Here is a 21,018-nt window from a genome sequence, read left to right as displayed (position 1 = left end):
GATAGATCAACCAGGGAAAATGTGCACACATTTTCCTATGCAGACCACACGACAAACACATAGACCCATGTACTCTGGGTAGACACAGCCTACAGGGGCCCTCCTGCCCCATCACATTTAGTTGGAATATGAGAACCGGGAGTACATCAAGGCATCTCAAAAGGGGTAGGGCAAAACTTTCCTCCTGCAATGGCCAGCCTGATTAAATGACAAAGGTTCCATGGATCTGCCTTGTCCTTTGTGAACATGCGGTGGCAGCTACGCATACTGTTGAGAGTTAATTCAAGCAGGCACAGGAGAGGCCTGGTCGCAGGGCTAACAAAAGACATGAAACCCCAACAGATTTGATATGCATCTGTTTCAACCTAAAGCCAGCTCGCGCCTCTTAGTATCACGGATTTTGAAATGTCATATCTGTGACATCTGTTTACAATAGACAACACCCACAGTGGGACCCCATTCAGATGGTAGGAGTATGTGATTTGATGGAGACAGACAGTTTGGTCTCACCACATCTTCAAGGGAAACCTGCCGCTTTAATCAGGAACCACAGAGAGAACGTTTGATCCACAACAGACAGGAATATTGGTGGGATTTACCACTTTACCTTTCCTGTTGCAAAGCACTCTGGTTATGTCCTAACGCATAAAGGAGATTGTTGGTGGGTACCCAAGATTGGTTCATTAAGGTAAGCTTAGCCTACACCAATCACTGGGGCCCATTTGGCTTTCAAAGAGGGTCAAGTCCTCTTTTGGCAGATCATCTGAAGACTTGCAAGTACTGTTTGCTTTACAGATTCTTGAAACTGTCTGTCCTCTGCATTCCTTTACAGGGTGGGTTGTAGTTTGTAGAGTGGTAGAACTGTCTGTTGTGCTAATAATAAAGTAGATATTTTTTATACAACCTTGACTGAACAGTCCATTTTATCGTTGGGTAATAATCGTGTTTTCGCTATGTTGCAACTAACCAACGTTGCACAACCTTGCAGAGATAAACCTGCAGTTCCATCCACGTTACAAAAATTGGACAAGCAGGTTTATAATTTGCTCGTGTTTCCAATCTGTTCAGATCCCTTCTGGTGTACTAGAGGTGTGGGGCTGAAGGAACAAGTTACTTACCTGTAACTGTTGTTCTCCAGCATGGGTCTGGCATGGATTCACATGCTCATGAATATTCCCCGTCGTCAGGCTGGGAGTCCTCGGTAAAGAAAAAATCAGTATCAGTTTTGTTTCTGATCTGTCTTTCGTAGTAGTAACCAATCACTGATCTCTGCGTCATACTGACCACAGCCAATGACTGCCCTCTGCCTAAGCCCGGCCTCTGGCAGCCATCTTCAGATTTGGTAGCACGTGAAGTGGCAGTATGACCAAGTGAAGAGCCGCAGAGGGGTAGGCGGGAGGGTTCGCATGTGAATCCATGCCAGACCCATGATGGAGAACAACAGTTACAGGTAAGTAACTTGTTCCTTCTCCAGCATGGGGTCTGGCATGGATTCACATGCTCATGAATACAGAATACATAGCAGTACACACATGCACAACCACGGGAGGTGGCAAAGGCTCAACATTAAGCATTACATCAAACTCAACATTAAGCAATTCTTACCTCCTCACCAGGCTCACCGTAGGCGAACAGATTGCGCAGCACTGCTTGGCCGACCCTGGACTCCTCCCTGGAATCCCGATCGACGCAGTAGAATTTCGTTCGTGAAGGTGTGCGTCGACATCCACGTAGCAGCCCTGCAGATGTCCAGCAAGGGCACACCAGATAGGAACGCCGTGGTAGCTGCGATCGCTCTGGTGGAATGGGCTCTCGGACGGCCAGGCAGCGGTCGGTTTGCCAACCGATGACAGTACATGATACAGCCGGAGAGCCATCTGGAAATGGAGGCCTTTGAGAGCGCCTTCCCCTGATTGACAGGTCCAAAGTTCACAAAAAGTTGTGACGTCTTCCAAAAACACTTTGTGCGGTCCACGTAAAACTTCAGCGCTCTAGCCACATCCAGCGAGTGCAAAGTCCTTTCGGCCGGCGACGAAGGCGACGGGAAGAAAAAAGGCAACACGAAGGGTTCGTTGAGGTGGAATTCCGACGGCACCTTGGGCATGAAGGAGGGGTGCGTCCTGAGCACTACCCTCGTGTCGTGAAAAGTCAAGTACAGGGGCTTGCAGGAAAGGGCCTGGATCTCTCCCACTCTTCGTGCGGAGGTGATGGCCACAAGAAACGCTGTTTTCCACGACAAGAACTTCAATGGAGCCGAGTGTAGAGGCTCGAACAGAGGTCCCATGAGCTTGGTCAGCACCACGTTGAGCTCACATGCCAGGGCCGCAGCCTTCACCGGCGGGAACGATCTGAACAGTCCCTTCATGAATTCTTTCACCAGACGATGAGACCACAAAGACGTCCGCCCCGTGGTTCTGGTGTATCGGGAGATCGCAGCAAGATGAATCTTTATGGACGCGTGCGCCAGTCCAGCCTTGGCCAGCTTCAGAAGGTACGGCAGTATCTGGGGAGCCGTAATTCGTAGAGGGTTAATCTTCTGTGCGTGGCACCAGACAGAGAACCTCTTCCATTTGTGTCCATAGCATTTAAGAGTTGAGGACTGTAAAGGACCGGTAGGGGGTGTCTGTACTTCTGCTCTCTATATGGTAGAAGAGAGGCACAGAAGACCCCAGCCAAGATTCTCTAGTACGGTAGCAATGGACGAGCAATCAAGGCCTAGCTTCTCAGGAGGTGATGCAGGCTGGTTCTTAAGTACAGTGTAGTCCCCAAGCCCCCACAAAGGAATGTCCACACACTGTATTGGTTAGAACACAGTCTTTATATAATCAATATTCAAGGTTATGTACACTTATCATAACAACTCACTTTGTACTTAGGAAAATCAACAATGGCAAATATATACAATTCTAAAGTGGTACCACCCTTTGTATTAGATCTTATTAAAGTGCATCAACAATACTGTAACAATGTCACACAGATCAACAGAGTGAAACCAGCAATAGAGAGAGGAGAGAAAATAAGATGGTTGAGCAATAGGCAGAATACTGGCCCCTACCACTAGACACAGTTCTGTGTGGAGATCCCCCCCACCTGGGCAACCTGTAAAATAAAGATATAGCACAAGCCCAGTCCATATATTGTTCTGCAAGTCTTATTCCCTCCTATAATGTTTTTACCCCCCCAATGTACCTGGTGGAGTCGAGTTCTTCGAAGAGGCGTCGACAGATCCTTCTTGAGCGACCCCCTTTCAAGCGGGAGTCACGGATCGTCGAGAGGCGTCGAGAAGCGTTGAGGAACTCGGCGTTCGGCGGCGGGGAATCGACGGCCCTTCTTGAATGCCTTCCCTTTCAAGCGGGAGACACGGGGCGTCGAACGTCCGTCGACAAACAGGGTAGAACGGCGTCGATGAGGCGGCAGCTTCGTCCGAGCGGTGCTCGTCGGCGTCGGGGTGTCGGCGTCCTGCAAGGCAGAGGCGTGCGGGGCACCTCGGTGACAATAGTTCTGGACCGCAAAGATTGTGGAGACGGAGGCCCAGCAAGGGCGTCGAGTCGTTCGAGTCTTTGTGGTCTTCGGGTGGCGGGAAACCCACCGGCAGGTTTCTCCTCGGCGCGTTGGTCGTCCTCGACTTTCTCCGGCAGGATAAAGCGGTCGACGGTGCGGACGAGGGAGTCCTTCGATTCGAATGTTCTTAGGCAAAGGAGCGGACGGCTCCGGTCGTCGGCGGCACGGCGTCAAGTGGTCCCCACGGCTGGGCAACACAACTTCGACGGGCCTCCAGCGGTTACACAGACCTGCGAATCCTGGTCGACGGCAATGGACTTCGACGGCGGCGAAGTCTGGGTGCTTCACTTCGATCTCCTCGGCGGTCCCGTCTCGGGTCGGTAGCCTTTCGAGGGTCTGTCTTCCAGGGCGCTTCGGCGAAGATGGAGCGGTGCTCGATGGTCCCTCGGAGCACGGGAAGAGGGCGCCTTACCAGGTCCTCTCTCGGGTCAGTCTTCGACGATTTCGGCAGCCTTCGGATCGGTCGAAGCAAATGCAACAGCAAGTCTTCTTCTTCCAGCTGGACGTCGAGGATCAGCAGTTCCAGTTACTCTTAGAGTGGAGACTCAACTCCAGAATGCTTCTGAACGCTCCTGAACGCTTCTGAACGCTTCTGAACCAATTACCAGTGGTGAGAGGTCCCCAGATATACTATTCTGTTTCTCATCCACACTGCTGGCACACACTCAGCAGCCAATCATACAGAAGGGCATTCATGCAGTCAGTCAGGCAATCAGGCACACAGTGCATTCAGGCCACACTCCTCCCTTTCAGACACTCACAACAAGGAATGTGGATTGGGACAAGTACCCAGCCATTCAACACTACACACTGCATTCAGGCCAGTGTCGGGCAGGGCTGTCTCAGTCTTTGTCTCTCATGCCAGAAACCAGACAACCACAACAAGGAGTGTATATTGGTCACACACTCCATTCACCCAGGTCCCACCCACAGGAAGTACCCACAACATGCAGTCACTGGGAAGGCTCCAGTCAGTCTAGCTGGGCCTTCACAACAACACCATATATGGAACTTTCACCCAACAGCCAGTCAGGGGGAAGGGACAGAGTCAGGGCTTCCCAGGACTTTGGGAAACAAGGTAATAGGCAATAGAAAGCAAGAGGCCACAGGGGCCATCTTGTTTCCTATCAGGAATCAACTGATCCCAATGGCAGGGCCTGGGTATCCCAAAATGTAGGACACCCAGAGCACCTGTCAAATTCAGCATGGAGCTGCCACCAGCCCATACCCTGCTCTGTGGGCCACCCACAGGTGCCCAAAAACATACACTAGGGGCACAGGGTTGTACCCCTACCCATGGGTGCCATAAGGGTATCCCATGGGTCTGTTCACCAAACCAAAAGAGAGAGCTGCACTGCCAGGAGTCCCACATGGACTCCTGGGCAGAAAACATGACAGAACACACGATAAAAAGCAGTAAAGGACAAGGATTCAGAGGCCCTGTCCCTCTGATGCATTTCCAGCATCACAAGGACGCCCTGGCCTTTCCAAGAACCTCTCTGCAGTCGGCCGGTATGTCGTATCCTCCAAACTCTAACGCTGCAGGAGCCAGACCTGTAAGTTCAGCGACTTCGGGTCGTGATGGAGGATGGCGCCTCCTTCCCTGGAGAGAAGATCCGTGTCCACTGGCAGCTTGATTGACGTGGACGCTGACAAGTCCAGAAGGTCCGGGAACCATATCTGCCTCGGCCACGCAGGTGAGACGAGGATCATCCTGCACCGTGACCTCTTGAGCTGGTTGATGAGCCGGATCAGCAATGGCAATGGAGGGAACGCGTATAGAAACAGGCCCTCCCAGGGGGACGAGAAAGCATCGCCCATGCTCCTCGGCTGGGGAAACCTGCTGGCGAACCTCCGGCACTTGGAGTTCGTCGCCGTCGCGAACAGATCGATCTGGGGTGTGCCCCACCGTCGGAAGAGGCGGTCCACTAGATCCTGTCGTAGTTCCCACTCGTGGCACGAGCGCAGCTCTCTGCTGAGCGAGTCGGCGATGGTGTTTTTTATCCCTGCCAGATGAAACGGCACCAGAAACATCCCTTGGGCGACGGCCCAATGCCACAGATCCTGCGCCTCCTTGGACAGGGCTGGGGACCTGGTTCCGCCCTGCTTCCTGATGTAGAACATGGTGGTGGTGTTGTCGGTGAAGATCCTCACCACCTTGCCCTTGAGGGATGGAAGAAAGGACCTGAGGGCCCAAAACACTGCACGGAGCTCCAGGACGTTGATATGGAGGGACTTCTCCGTTGGAAGCCAAAGGCCTCTCGCGTGCAGATTTTCGGTGTGCGCTCCCCACCCTTCCAGGGAGGCATCCGTGGTCACTGTCTCCTGGTGGCCGGGAGTCTGGAAGTCCATGCCCGCCGTCAGATGCACGCGGGTGCCCCACCACCGGATCGCTTGTCGGAAACTCTCGTCGAGTGTGATCCTCTCCTCGAAGCTGCCCGTCGTCTGGATCCAGCGCGCGTCCAGGAACTCCTGCAACGGGCGCATCCGGAGCCTGCACAGGCGGATGAGGTAAATGCAAGAAGACATCATTCCGAGGAGGGACTTGATGGACCTCACCCTGGCCGCGTCCGCAACCAGCATCCGCTGCACCTTGCCCAAGATGGCCCTCGTCCTTTCCTCCGACAGAGAGGCCAGAAGCAACACTGTGTCGAGCTTCGCTCCCAGAAACAGTGCGTCCTGCGCGGGCACCAGGTGGGACTTGGCGTAGTTCATGGAGAATCCCAGGTCCGTGACTAATCGGACGGTCCTTGCCGTGTGAGCCACAGCGAGCTCCTTCGTCTTTGCTCGGATGAGCCAGTCGTCCAGGTAGCGGTAGACGTGGATCCCCTCTCGACGCAGCTGCGCCGCCACCATTGCGAGGCACTTGGTAAACACCCTGGGTGCTGACCTCAATCCGAAGGGAAGGGCTTTGAACTTGTAGTGACGCCCTTGGACCACGAACCTGAGAAACTTTCGGTGTCCTTTTAGGATGGGAATATGGAAGTAGGCATCCTCCAAATCCAACGACGACAGGAAATCGCCCTCCTCCAGTTGACCCAGGACGTGTTGGAGGGTGATCATCCGGAACTTCTGTGCCTTGATGAATTTGTTCAGTCGTCGTAGGTCCAGGATGGGACGCCATCCTGCCGTCTTCTTCTTCACGGGGAAGTATCTTGAGTAAACTCCGGAGCCCCGAAGCCTCTTTGGGACGAGCTCGATGGCGCCCTTCTTGAGCATCGCCTTTACCTCTAAGAGAAGTTGAGGGACGTGATCTTCTTTCCTAGCCACAGGGGCGATGCGCGGGCACCTTTTTAGAAACTCGAGCGCGTGACCCTGAGCTAGGGCGTCCAGCACCCAACGGTCGGTGGAGATGGACTCCCACACGCTGACAAAGCTCGCCAGCCGGCCTCCGACCGGGGTGCTTTGGTGGGGGCCCGACCCCACGGCCGGTTCAGTCCTGCTTCGACGAGGCTTTGCCGCCTTGTCCTCCTTGGTGACGACGGCAGGGTCCGCCTGACTTGCCTCGTCCCCTGTAAGCTTCCTGTGACGACGAACGGACCGCTTGATGGTAGGTGGAAAATCCGCCGCTGGAACCTTTGGAGGCACCCTGTTTGCCTCCGCCGCTCCGAAAGGGCGGCCACCATTGCTGGAGAACCCCAAGAGCCTGGGCCGTCTCCGTGTCCGCCTTGATGGCTTGAAGGGAATCGTCCACTGTTTTCCCAAACAGGTTGTTTCCGTCGAACGGCATGTCCAAGACTCTGGTCTGCACGTCCTGACGGAAGTCAGTAGCCTTGAGCCATCCACGCCACCTAAGGCACACGCCGTTGCCTAACTGTCGAAATCCAGTGTCAGCGATGTCCGTCGCAATCGTAATGGCGTGCTCCGACGCCACCTCTCCTTCCTGCAAGATCTCTAGGGCTTCCGCCCTCTTGTCGTCAGGTAGGAAGTCCAGCAGGGGGGCCAGTTTGTACAACAACTCCCTGTCGTAGCGGGCTACGATAGCCAAGGCGTTGGCCGCCTTAATGACTCTGCGTCCCATCGTGTCTAATTTCTTTCCCTCGCCGTCCGGCGGGGAGGTCGACGTAGAGGCCGCGCCCCCCCCCGCTTTCTTCCTGGCCGCCGCAGAGACGACCGAGTCCGGGGTCGGCTGTGCCCGAAGGCACAAGGGGGCCGCGTCCGGGACCCGGTACTTCTTCTCGTACCGATCCCTTCTAGCCGGCGTCGTGGATGGGTTCTTGAGGAGGGCGAGGCCCTCATCCCAAATATCGTCTAGTAGAGGTACAGAGAGGACCGTCTTCCTCTTGGTCTCGCGCCGTTGATAAAGGAAACCTTCCTTCCTTCTTCTCTTCCGGGCAGAGCTGGAAAAGCTCGGATGCCCTGGCGATCATGGAGTGAAACGATCCAATCTCTTAGGGCGGGGAAGCCCGGGTGGGAGGTGACGACGGGAGATCCTCGTCGTAAACCTCGTCGTCTGTACCTGTCTCGGCCGTGTCAGTCCCCGTATCATCCCCACGTGTCGTGGACGGAGAGGAGGGCTGAGCAGGGCGCGATGGCTGAAAAGGAGGTGGAGGATGAATCCTTCTTCTCTTAGGGGGAGGGCTCCCAGAAGGGCCTGGCTCCGAGTCCCCCGTCGGGAGCGGTTCCTCCGTTGATGGTAACGGCAGTCTCGTCCTTATCTCCGAGCATAAGGACTGTATAGCCAACAAAATGGCCGCTGAGTTGTCTTGCGGCGCTGGTTGAGGGGAGTCCGACGGGCGGTCAGGAGCCCCGTCGGCACCCTCGACGTTCTCGTCGTCTCCTACGTCGGGGTCCCTCCCGACGGGCTGGTCTTCTTCCACGCCAACGCCGTGGCTTAAGACTTTGATCAGCTCCTCCTCAGAGGTTGAGGCCGAATCCACGACGACCTCCTGCCCCCCCTTTTTCTTCTCCGTCGGAGGTTTCACAGGGGTCCTGTCGATGGGCATGAAAGAGGACTCCCTCCGCGGTGGCAGGGAGACTCTGGGCCCCGAGGTCGCCACCACTGGTGTAGCCTCCACAGGCTGAGCCAGGGCCGCCGCGACTGTCTCGATAGAGGCCTTGGCCGGGTGTATTAAGGCTTTCACCACCTTAGGTGCGCTCACCGCCTTCTCCTTGGGGGGAGGGTCACCGCCTCGCTCCCCCTCCGATGGGGCCTTCGAGCTCGACCGGGGTCTCTCCAGGAGCTTCGCCGGGTGCTCGGCCTTCCTCTTACCCGAGCCAGAGCGTTGGCTCGTGGTTGATGGCGCCGGGGAGGATGCGCCCTGCCTGGCGCCTGTAGAGCCCGACCGTTTGGCGCTCCCGGTGCCAGCGGACTCGCGGTGCTTTGCCTTCTGTTGGACCCCCGTCGCCAGGGCGCCCTCAAAGGTCTTAGAAGACCGCTCGGACTTCTTCCTCTTCTTCTCGCCTGACGGGCTCTTTCCTTCCAGCCAGTTGGCGAGACATTGATGGCGGTCCTTCATGGTCCGCTCTGACATATTGCCGCAAAACGCACAGTCCTTCTCCACGTGCGTCTTGTCCTCATGTAGGCAGTAAAGGCAAAGGGAGTGTTCGTCCTCCTTAAAGACATTCTGAAGCTGGCATCCAGGGCAGACCCTGAACAGCTTTCCGGCGTCGAGCTTCCCTTCTCCTGGGCCATGTCCGAGATGGGCCTGAGAAACTTCTGCAGTCCTCCAAAAGCGTGGCTCGACGAAATCTTCACCCTTGAGGGGCGTAGACGAATCCGACACGGGTCCCCGTTAATCGGATGAAGAAACGGTGGAGCTTGAGGCTCTTTTGACCGAAAAAAGAGAAATTTCTCTGAGAAAAACAGTGAAAAAAGCACTAATGCTCGAGAGCAATAGCACGAGGATCCCAACACTTGAACGTGCGGTAAAAATCTGAAGATGGCTGCCAGAGGCGGGGCTTAGGTAGAGGGCAGTCATTGGCTGTGGTCAGTATGACGCAGAGATCAGTGATTGGTTACTACTGCGAAAGACAGATCAGAAACGAAACTGATACTGATTTTTTCTTTACCGAGGATTCCCAGCCTGACGACGGGGAATATTCATGAGCATGTGAATCCATGCCAGACCCCATGCTGGAGAATGATGGTTTAGAAACCAACTTTGATCCCTGGACCACTGGTGCCTCAGAGGTTGATTTGTCACATCTTACAAGTAGCTGACTTAAATATAGTGGTTTGAAGGTCATGGCAGTCTCAGTGTGCTGTAAACATAGATCTCTTGTTTTGACATCCAGAATATCAGGGAAAGTTCTCTTTAGCACATTATTACTGTTGACTGTTCATTTCTAATGATAATAATGATATCAAGGGTGCTATAAATAAAACTATGTTGTTGTTTTCTGTTAAATCCTTGCTGATCAGGTAGAAACTGCTTTATTCTCTCACCATATATTAGCCCTCATTTACATTTAACAGGTCTCTAGGGCAGGGCCACACACACCAGCCCATCAGATAGTAAACACGAGTTGGGTTTTGAAGATGACCAAACACACATGCAGATAATTGCCCTTGAAACCAAGTGTTTCTTTCTACCTCTTAATTATATTGCGCCAACCCAAACAGGCTATTTTACTTTGTTGCTAATGAGGAATTTCATGGGACTTAAGGTAGCTTTTAACTTCCTTTTAGTTTCAAGCAGACGGAAATGGTAACTTTTAATCCTTCTTCAATCTGTCTTCTATTGCTTGAATTTGACAAAAACCAATCCTGTGTAATGTGCTCAATAACTCATAAAAGTCCCTCCACATTGGTTATAGATTGGTGGTGCATCGACTATACACTAAGGAAACCATTACAAATAATACAGGGGTAGTAGGGTTGGCTAGCCGTCCACCATGATGGCCGTTCTTTGGGAGCAAGATCAAACTGGTAGCCCAGTGAAGCTGGCACAATATTGGCCGACTGACCCTACTCCTGGGTGGGTGCAGTGGCACTTATCCTGTGGGTGTTGGTTTTACAGGGCTGTTTGGTTTGCTGCTGCCAGACTAGTACCATCAGACTCAACTGGAGGGAACACACAACACTGGTTCTTAGAGCACTCCATTAGCTACCAATAAATAAAAGGATATTGTTTAAGGTTCTCTGTATCACCCACAGAGCTCTTGAAGGTTAAGAGCAGAATTCCTCAAAAACAAAATCACCCTACCAACCAACCAGAGACCTAATTCAGGAAATGAGCTACTATTAGGAACCAGAAAATTTAGCAGAGCACGACACTGAGGCTCAGCATTTTCCACTATGGTGGTCAAACACTGGAGCGTGCTGCCAATGGACATCTGTCCTGTAAAGGACCACTTGAAATTCAGGAAAAGTCTAAAAACCTGAGTCTTCAATGCTTAACAGAATGAAAGCAGTAAAAAAAAAACACTACTTAATAGTTTGACTTCCACCCGCAGACACTACATAAGGGAACATCTTACTGGCCACCCTCCTTCTGCCTAGAATACTCCGAAAGTCACTCAAGATACTTAATCGACCGAGAGACATCACATCAAGCAACTGCAAAAACCTTGAGAACGCCTTCCATCTGCCAGAATATCTAAACCTCAACACAGGACATCTTCATGCACCAACCACTAAAGCCAAACACTTCTCACCATAATGCAACCAACAGCAAGACCAACAATTTCAAAGACCTACATAAAGCCAAAGAACACCCCCCACCTTTTCTCTCCATCTAACCACACACAAACCAGCCACTTGCACACAGCTTTCAAAAGAAAAAAAAAGACCCTCTCCCCAGACTTCAAACATTACAAATGTACACCTCTAACTACAACTGACATACACACCCCTGGACAACAAACACGCCCACACTGTCAGCACCAGGCCGCCCCGCTGGACACAAAGGGGGTCATTACAAGGTTGGAGGTAGCCATGCCGCTATTAGCGGCATGGCTACCCCCTTACTGGGTACTGGGTCCGGGTTCCTTAAATGAGGAATTACCGGGCCATTCCAACCTTGGAGGACCCGGTAATTCCTCATTTAAGGAACCCGGACCCGGTACCTCCCCATTCCCATTCGAGCCCCCATAGGGCTCAATGGGAATGGGGAGGGTGCTAACAACGGGCCTGTTAACACCCTGTTCTGCTCGCGGGACCCGCTAGCGAACCTTGTAATGCGGCGGTAGGGGTTTAACGGGGCCGGCAGCTCTACCGGCCCCATTAAACCCCTACCGCCAACCTTGTAATGACCCCCAAAGTCTTCGATGCCTCTTACACTTCACACCTAGTATGCATACAAGCACACATAGCTCAGGGTACTTCTGCTCTGCATTCTCAACACAAAGTACTTCAATTTTGCATTTCCCTCTCCTCCCAAGTAACTAATCCAGGTCACTATGTTCCAGATCCTCCAGAGCGCCTGGTGACCAAGCAAATGGCAGTAGTCTGCGGTAAAAACCCTAATAACACAAAATAATTCGTGCCTGATGGGAGGAAGGAACCACCTCCCCACCCACACCCTGGAGTAGGGAGCATGGGATAGTACCAGTGGAGGCAGAATCAACTCCTGTAGAAGGAAGGGATTGCTGTGGGAGTAGGCTGCCTTAGCTATGGCATAGTTCGACAGAAAATGCAACCAGATCATTTAAGGAAAACAAAGTGCTTGCAGACAGTGCTAAACTGCTGGAAACTATGGTAAGGCAAAATCACATTACCTTGAGTTTGACGTGGTCCCCATTGATATCAAGGTTTACCTTTGTTATTTGTCTACCTATTGGAAGATTATTAATGCACCTGCTAATACCCTGAAAGGGATAATGCGGGAGATAATCACTACACGTGCAAGCATGATTCCCTCCAGTCACTTGGGAAATCTTTCTATGGTGGCTAACAAATCGCTGGAATTGGAGGAAGTGTGTATTGCCAAAGTTCCATTTAACAGATTTTAAAAAACTATGACGTTAGTCTTGCACGGTATTAGTAAGGAACAGCTAATCGTGAACCTCTCGACTAAAAACAACGCCAGTGGTTTGTAATATACATATTGGAATGGGCAAATAGGTCAAGTTACATATCCCATGTTGTGGGTAACAGTCTGTTATGGGATTATTTATAAATAAAATGTAATACAGTGAAGACCCTGGACATTGTAGGTGCGTGGTCTAATATCACAAGAGCAAATAGGCATTGTAGGTTGTGTGGGGAACTGAATTTGGAACCTGTCTATCATCTATTGTTCACTTCTGAAGCAATGGGGAAGTTGCGGGGGGTGGCAATGTTCGGAGGATGAACTATGGTTACTGTTCATGGGAGGTAACCATGAGGCAATGGCAATCTATTTTACCTTACTGTGGAGAAACATTGTAAATGTATTTGATATCTTTGAGTGATGTACTGATGGGTTCTTAGAGAGCTTTTGCTTGTAAAGGAATTGTGGATTCGAATGATTTGATGAAATTGTATGGGTTTATGAAGTGGTATTATTTATTGATGGTGTGAGGATTTTTTTATACATAAGTATTCATAGTTGGCCTTTGTCTCTGTATGATACTATATATAAATAAAAAATAAAACAAAATCACATTATAGTTTTCAACTTCCCCCTGGGTTTTAAGGGCATGCAGGTTTCATAAGCAATTGGGTTAATGAGGCGCTAAGCATCGACTAAGAGGAGGATACCCATTTTCATGGACAAGTATTATAGAATGAAATCCAGAAGCAGCACGATGAGTGACAGCGGTGGGCGGGGTCCGATCCTCACCTCCTGCGTGATGGATCTGAGGAACAAAGAGGATTTTAGCGATGGACAGACTCAACTCGATCAATCAAAGAAGACCTGAAATACAAGGGGAGAAAAGTGTTGTTGTTCCCCGATTTGTCGGCTAAGACCATTGCAAAGATAACTAGTCTAAATGAGGTAAAGGGGAAATTCTTGGCAAAAGGGGTAAAAAGCAGGCCGGCTGCAGCTATCCAGTCTATGGCTATTACAGGGATCGAAATTAAGATTAGACAAACAGGAGATGAAAGCAGCTCCTGGGTATCAGTGCTTAAACCAGTGAGCAGGAGCTACCGCTGGGGAACCAGGTGATAGTACAGAGCGGTCCGCAAATGTAACTTCCACATAAGATAAAACTTAAAATTTTGCGCATTTCATATGACTACTTATGCTTTAAATGTCATACAGATTTGTCATAATGCATATTTATAGATTGTCATAAATGCACAGTGTTACATTTCCATAGGTGTGCATGTTTGACATCAGTTGGCCTGGGGAGCCAAAAGTAGCTCCTGGTAGCTGTCAATGCCAAGCTAACCAGGCAATTCTAGGCTCCAAGCAGTAGCTAAATAGCTCCCAGTTCCCCTCAGTTTCGAACCCTGCTATTATTGAAGGGCAACTAATACTTATTTGGGGAAAAACAAGCCATACATATTGGGGCATATTTATGAGAGTGGGGGATCTTTGAAGTAGCCTGGCCACAAACACTGTAGAGTGGCTGTTTGTTGGCAGAACAGTACTTTTTCTTTTCACAATGGGCTGGCTTGGAAGAGCATCGAGTACTGGCCACGTGTAACATCACAACTGTCTAGTTTTCCCAGCATACACCTGATCTAAATTCTCTACCTCTCATATTATATTGAAGAGGAAACGAGTAACAGACTTTTGTTGTATCTTTACAGCTGTAACAGTATGTCTGTATTCGCTCAGTATGTAATGAAGGCTTGGGATGACCACGCCATACGTTTCTGCTGTTTTGGTGTATGACAAAATAATGAAAATAAACAAGTAAAAACAATACAAAATCACAAGGGGTGCATGAGGTATTCCACCACATGGCGTGCTGTGATCATTGGCAAACATATTGTCCAGTGTAGACTGAAACAGCATCTGTACTAATTACGCCACGCAGAAGCGTGTCATGCAAAGGAAAAGCCCAAATGAAAAAGAGCTTCATTGATCACAACTTTAAAATGAAAAAAACGATTTAAGTTTCCAATAATTTCTCATCTGTTTTCGTTGACAGTCTGCCCAAGCAGAGCACAGACTAACAGAGAGCATTTCTAAAGCTGCCATCCCATTGGCTAGAGACTGATCATGTGTTCATCACGCAGCCTATGGTTTGCCACGTGATCATAGGTCTGACCAACCACAGAACTCCATTGTCAAGCACCTTTATCAGAGATACCTCGCTTTCTTTGGTGCCATTTGTCAAGTAAACACATTAAGATGTGGGCACTGCTCAGGTTTACCTGAGCGATTCCGCAGAACTATATCAACCAAATACCATGTCTGCGAGCCACTGCGATCTGCCAGAAGAGGGGCAAAGTCCATGACATCACATTAAAGTCCACACTGCATTTGAAGCATCCTTGGGGTTGATATCCAAAATTAAAATACCAATGATAAAAATGGGCAAAAAAAAGAACTGAAGCTGTGGATTCATGACATGCATTTAAGGGATGTGACAACATCCGAAGGTGTGACAAATGTGATCCAACAACTTACAGCATGGCAAGCCGTACAGGCAGTGAGAAGAAACCCCTCAGCACAAAGATCTCATCAGAAGCAAATGGTACAGAGGGATCAAAAACTTGGACAAGCCAACCCAGGGATGGTCAGAGTTCCTATGTCCACCTGTCATGAAGTCAGTCACCTACCCTTGTCACAAAATGATACAAACACCTCTCGGCCTGGGATAGGAGGCCTATCAGGGTGGAAGCCAGAGCAAGTCCTACCCCAAATAGGGGGCAGTGGCAATTGAGGCAGACCCAGACCCAATTCCTGTCCCCTCCCCAAGTGCCAGGTTATACATGGTCAGTACGCAATTGCATCACCCAAGTCTCTCTTTTTTCTAGTTCCAAAGAAAATGTTGCAGCAACATAGAGAGTTCAGCAGAGAGAGGGTAACCCCATCAACACTCAAGGCTGGATACAGTTTAGAACCGTAATCTCCGAACAGATGAACAGAGAGAGAGGCAGCAGAAGATGGATCACCTTACATGCCATGCACCACTCCCCAGTGCCAGCACGTGCAGCAGGTAAGCCACTGCATTGAGCCGGGACCACCAGGAACTTGTTTTCATTTGGGCAAACTCTGAATAAGACTGTTCTTAACCAGGGAGAATCAACGTCAAGACCTCCTAACACTCACTTGGAAACTCTACAGCACAGGCTGAAATTGCTACCTCATTGCGGCCCTGCTTGAAAAAAAGGGGCAAGGCTTAGACCACTGTTTGACATTCTTTCTGTTTGTAACACCTCTAGAGAGGGTCTAAGCTGGCCAGGGACAGTAAACCAATCAGAGGAAGATGGGGAGCATAAAAAAGCTTCAAGAAGCAGGAAGTTGCGTTTTGTTCGAGTGACGTCAAAGGAGCTGGCAGACCACCAGCAGGAGGAACGATGGTGGATTGGCATGTGGAGGTGACTTAAAGAAAATGTGAGATATTGGTTGGTGAGTATACGTGGTGCTGCGTTGTGAATGTGCAGGAAATCTAGGTGAGAGTTTGAGGGAGTGTAGAGAGTTAATGCAAAGTGCTTGTGAGAATGTAAGTAGGGTGACAGAGTAGGCGGTGTGGTGGAGTATTAGTAGTAGTGTGGCGGAGGGAGCAGTAGTGTAGAAGTGTGGTGGAGGGAGAAGAACTGCAGCTCTAATATGGAAGGGTGGAGGCAAGTAATGGGAGGAGTGAGAGAAATTGGAGGGTCAGAGGAAGAAAACACTGGGACTAGAAGGAGGGTGGAGTTGAGAGCTGGGGAGTAGCAAAAAATGAACATTAGAGAGAAAGAGAGACGAATGCCTGGCCTTTGAAGGAAGAAAGCCGAGTAGGGTAATGCGTCTGTAAAGCATATCCTATAATCCCTTCATATCAAACCACAACATGGCTAGCGTAGTGTCAGTCTCGGATGTCCCTGAGGGAGTTTAGCCAGATTTAGGTTATCCCTTGTAGAGAAGTTAGAAGCTAGAGAGTAGGGAGAATCCAGCACTACACACAAACATGGGGAGTAGGGACGCCTGGGTTAGAGTGGGAGTGGTGCTTTTAAATGGGAGAGAGAAGGACGGCCCTAGCTCCCTGACAAAAAGTTCAATAAAAACCCTTGAACGCTACGTCTTTTTGAGTTAGAGTTTTCTTTGAGCCATCTGTGACACCTCCTTGAAAAGGTGGAAAGGACAACATTGCGGGTTGCCAGTAACGTACAGCAAGTCATAGACTGGCTTCCACTTCCCCTCCCCCCCATACCTCCTGACCTCAGGAAAAAATTTAATGTAACCCGACATATAGATCCCCTGGGGCTTCAGCAACCTAAATGTTTAAAGTACCAAGGAGTTGGAAAGGAGAGCAAAATCCTTTCCCCTTTTCAGACTTACACATCCATCGTTCCAGTGTTGTATTTTCGGAGCATTGGGCTGAATTTGCTTATTCGTAGAGTAGATTCCCTTTTCACATGACTGTACAAACCTTGCTGCCTTGCGACAGCCACCAAGATTTCATCAGGTGATGCTGAAATGTGGCAAATGTTGGCAGCTGAGAAGGCAGTGTTCCAGAAAAATCCACGATAAGGCAATGAGCCAAAAACCATTCTATGTCCTCTGGGCGGTGCCATACGAATCAATGATAAATAAATACATAATGCACACCGAGATTATGCACTCCTAGGTGCCTTGGCAAAATCTTGATGACGAGCAACCAGCTGGGCAACTCAGGCACCCCAGGGTACACCTAGATAGGTCGTTTCCACTTGATTAAACCCAATCTGACCAATTCTGAGAAAAAAATCTGAAGAAGTACTGTCTTTGGAATTTCCTAGTGGATTCTATCTGAGTCAACCTGGACCAGCTATATTCTGATTGCAGTCGAGTGGGGTACCCCTTCCAGGGATTTTAAGACTGAATCACAAAGTAATACGTCCTTCACCTCGCCCCCTCCACCAAACTACTACATGCTAAGGAAGGACACACATCATTAAAAGGAAGGGGGTGGAAAAGTATTAAGGAGAAAAAGGATGGACAGTTTAAGACAATGAAACAAACAAGGGACTACAAAAGACACTGTTTTCACACGGAAACCTGCTGATGACTTGAGTACAAGTACCCAATAAAAATGTGTAAAGTGTATGGGCTTGATGAAATCACAAGCCACTGTTTCGTTTCACAGAATTGACTTAATACTGGGTTGATTACTCAACACTGTTCGGAACGGCAAGAGGAAATGTTGATTAAGCACTTTGCTAACTATTAAAAGTGGCCACAAAATGACACTGCAAAGGAAGTATCTCAGTAAAACAAAATGGCTGCAACTGGTTTTTGCTGCACTGAAGTATAAAGTCGCATTGACATTTTTACAGACATGTTACCAGGGACGATGGGATAGTGCACAAACGAGGGGACAGCGAAGGTATCAAATTGTGTGCTAGTGCCTCATGTTCTGATATCGACAGGTTGAAGTGGATCCCCAACAGGCAAGTTTTGGTTTTCAGTTTATGTTTCAAGGCGTTAGGTGTAGTCGGATTGACAGAAGGAAGCAGCAAGGCTTTCTCATGGAAGCTCTGTAACGAGAACTGAGGTGGCCCTGGAAGAAGACAAGCGAGTACAGAGTAAGGAAGCGAAAGTACAGTTTTGGGCAATGGCGGAGCCTATCAAGAACAGAAAACACATATACTGGCGCAGCAGAAACACGTGATTCGGAGGTAGGTATAGGGAGTATGCAGGGATGTGCAAGGGAATGTTTAGCCATTGAAAAGATTTTTAAGAGGGGCAAGATGTCCGAGATGCGAATGTTTGGGAGCAGATTTTGACAATGGAGAGGTGACTGCATAAGAGCCAAGCAGAGAAGTGGAAGTTATTCTGAAAAGGATGAGCGACTGTGAGGGACAACCAAGAGAGGGGTGCACACTTGTAATGTGTGCAACACAATGGCATCGACCTATCAGCCTGGAAAGCAAGCGAGAGGCAAGGGGAATGGGGCTGTTGGTATCAGGGCCATGTAGCTTCCAAGGACCCTCCCCCAATGGTTGTAGGAGGGGTGAACAGCACTCCTACAGAGTCGCTTTTGTATAAGCAGTTAATAGGTAGCAATGGGTTGCACCGGGTGACGGTTATCATACATTTAACAAAGGCAAAAGAAACAAGGTGATGGCTGGAAGGTTTAGAATTAATCTTAACCTCTGGCATTGCTCTCGGCAACCTCCCAGACCATCGTTCTCCACCTGCCAAGCCATTACAAAAGGGGAAAGACCATATGCAAATCAGGTTTGGTCCCACCCCAAAAGGAGCACTCCAGCCCGAACTGCTTGGTCACATTCCTTCTGCATGAGACCGCAAGCATCCCCATATATGTTTCGGCCTCGTTAGGCCTCATCAGTGAGGGTTAGCTTGGGTCTCTAGGCCCATCAGGCATGGAACCCATGTCTGGGCATACCTGTCCCAATCAGGGTGACAACAGAAAAACAAAAGAGGTGATGGCTGGAAGGTTTAGACTTAATCTTAACCTCTGGCATTGCTCTGCGAAACCCTGCAGACCATCGTAATTCGGCTGACAAGCCATTACAAAAGGGGAAAGACCATATGCAAAACAGGATTGGTCCCACCCCCTGCTTGCTGACATCCCTTGTCCTTATAGATTCCTGTGCATTATTTTAAAAGCCTACTTCTAATTTAATTCTCTGATACTGCATTTCAGTGGCCTATTTACAAATCCACTACATACAAGGCCAACACTTGTTCACTCTTCTCCACCCACAAGCAATCTGGTATGGCTCTGTTTAGGGGAGATCCTATATGTCAAACTCTCCTTTTGTGTCACACACTCTCATTCTGCACACAGCCAATTCCTGGCTTGGGCACCTAGGTCAGTAGCTTGGGCCTTACTAGCAACCCCTATGGCGATCAGATGGACAGGATCTAGTGCGATTGTCTGATTAGTAGCCCCCAGAACTCACAGGAACTCTTAAGCGCACAGCAAGGCCATCAGGCATCCACAACATGACTTACAAACATGTTAACATTAAAACGTAATACCATCACAACACTAGTAATGGCCTCCATGAAAGATCTGCCTGCCAATAAAGGAGGCTCTTATCCCTTCTTTTGATGACATATGTTTGGGTTAAAGCACAGAGGACTATACACTCACCCCAACAATCACTATTACTCAGCCTTATGCTTTAATTTTTTCATGTTGAGAGTTAAGCCTGTGCATTTTTGTTTACTTCTTGAGCTCTTCGCTCCTCTATCTCTAACTCCCTCAGGCTTAGTCGTTTTTGAAAGAAAATCGCTGAGGGTAGATCTCTGTCTTTGGCTGGGGCCTCCCTCTGGAACAGCCTCCCTGCCACTCTGAAACTAGAGGAGAACCATCTCCGGTTCCGAAAGCACCTCAAGACCTTCCTCTTTGATTCTGCTTTCGCCCTCTCTCCCCTGCTGATCTGTTCTCTCTCGGCACTGTGCACCTGGCCTCCCTCTGTCCTCCAGGTCCAGGTACCTGCTCACCCTGCCACCCTCCTGCACTGCCTCCACGCCACCCCTTGCACTGGGGTCTGTATCTGTACCCATACAGCCCCCCCCTTTTTTCTTCCTGCACTTATCAGACCTACCCTGTCTGCAGCCTTAAACCCAGCACTTGCCACTTGCTGTCTGCACTACCAGTTTGTTGCCTTTATTATTTATTTATTATTATTTATCTGTTTCTCCTTTGCTCCGCACTTTCTACTTCTCCCCCCTTCCTTGCACTTTTCTCCTCTCCCTCTCCCATGCACTTGCACGTTCTCAATGTCACTGGGCCTAGTAAGATCGTTGTTCTGTTCTCCCCGGTTCCCCTCCCTTGCCTTATTGCGCTCTGAAACACTTGTGTACGAGCGCGATAGAAATAAAATATAAATTCAATTCAATCAGACTCCTCCAACCACTAGAGCGCTTCTCTAGTTCTGTAACTTCGGCGCCCTCATTACTCTTGTGCTCTTCCTCATCGCAGTGCTTGTGTAAAAAGTTTTAGTAAGAGCCCTACTCTTCATGTAAAGTGGTTGGACTGGATCTATACCACAATATGCCATATAAGTTTGGGATTTCAGGGAAATATCATGCCTTGAATGGAAAGGGGGATACCATGTTCCTGCCAATGAGTCGCCTTCCCTCCCATGTGAGTTGTCTCCCCACATATGGTCCTTTCTCAGGGAGCCACCCCCAGGGTTGGGACCAGGTAGCGGCTGACCTTCCCTGGCCAAATGGGAAGAGAGTTTCTCCGGAGAGGGAACGGGGGCGTCACTAGATTCATCACAGAATGTAATAGCAATAAAGGTAAAGGCTCCTTTGTTTTAACATGCTTAAATTGACAGCCAAATCTGCAGTTTTTAACCAGGTGGAAATTATTTATTATGTACTCTGCAATCGCACCAGCAACAGAGGGAGGCCATTTGGTGAAGGGTCGTAGTCCTACTTTTATGTTTGTGGGCGTCACAATTTTTAGTTTTAAAATCGGGTCACTATCAGATACGTCATGGTTTGCGGAGGTCATGGTGAATTCATG

The sequence above is a fragment of the Ambystoma mexicanum genome, chromosome 6p, assembly GCF_040938575.1.
Source record: "Ambystoma mexicanum isolate Mex_15411 chromosome 6p, UKY_AmexF1_1, whole genome shotgun sequence".
Taxonomy (NCBI): domain Eukaryota; kingdom Metazoa; phylum Chordata; class Amphibia; order Caudata; family Ambystomatidae; genus Ambystoma; species Ambystoma mexicanum.
The sequence above is the reverse complement of the archived record's forward strand: the minus strand, read 5'-3'. Positions refer to the sequence as shown.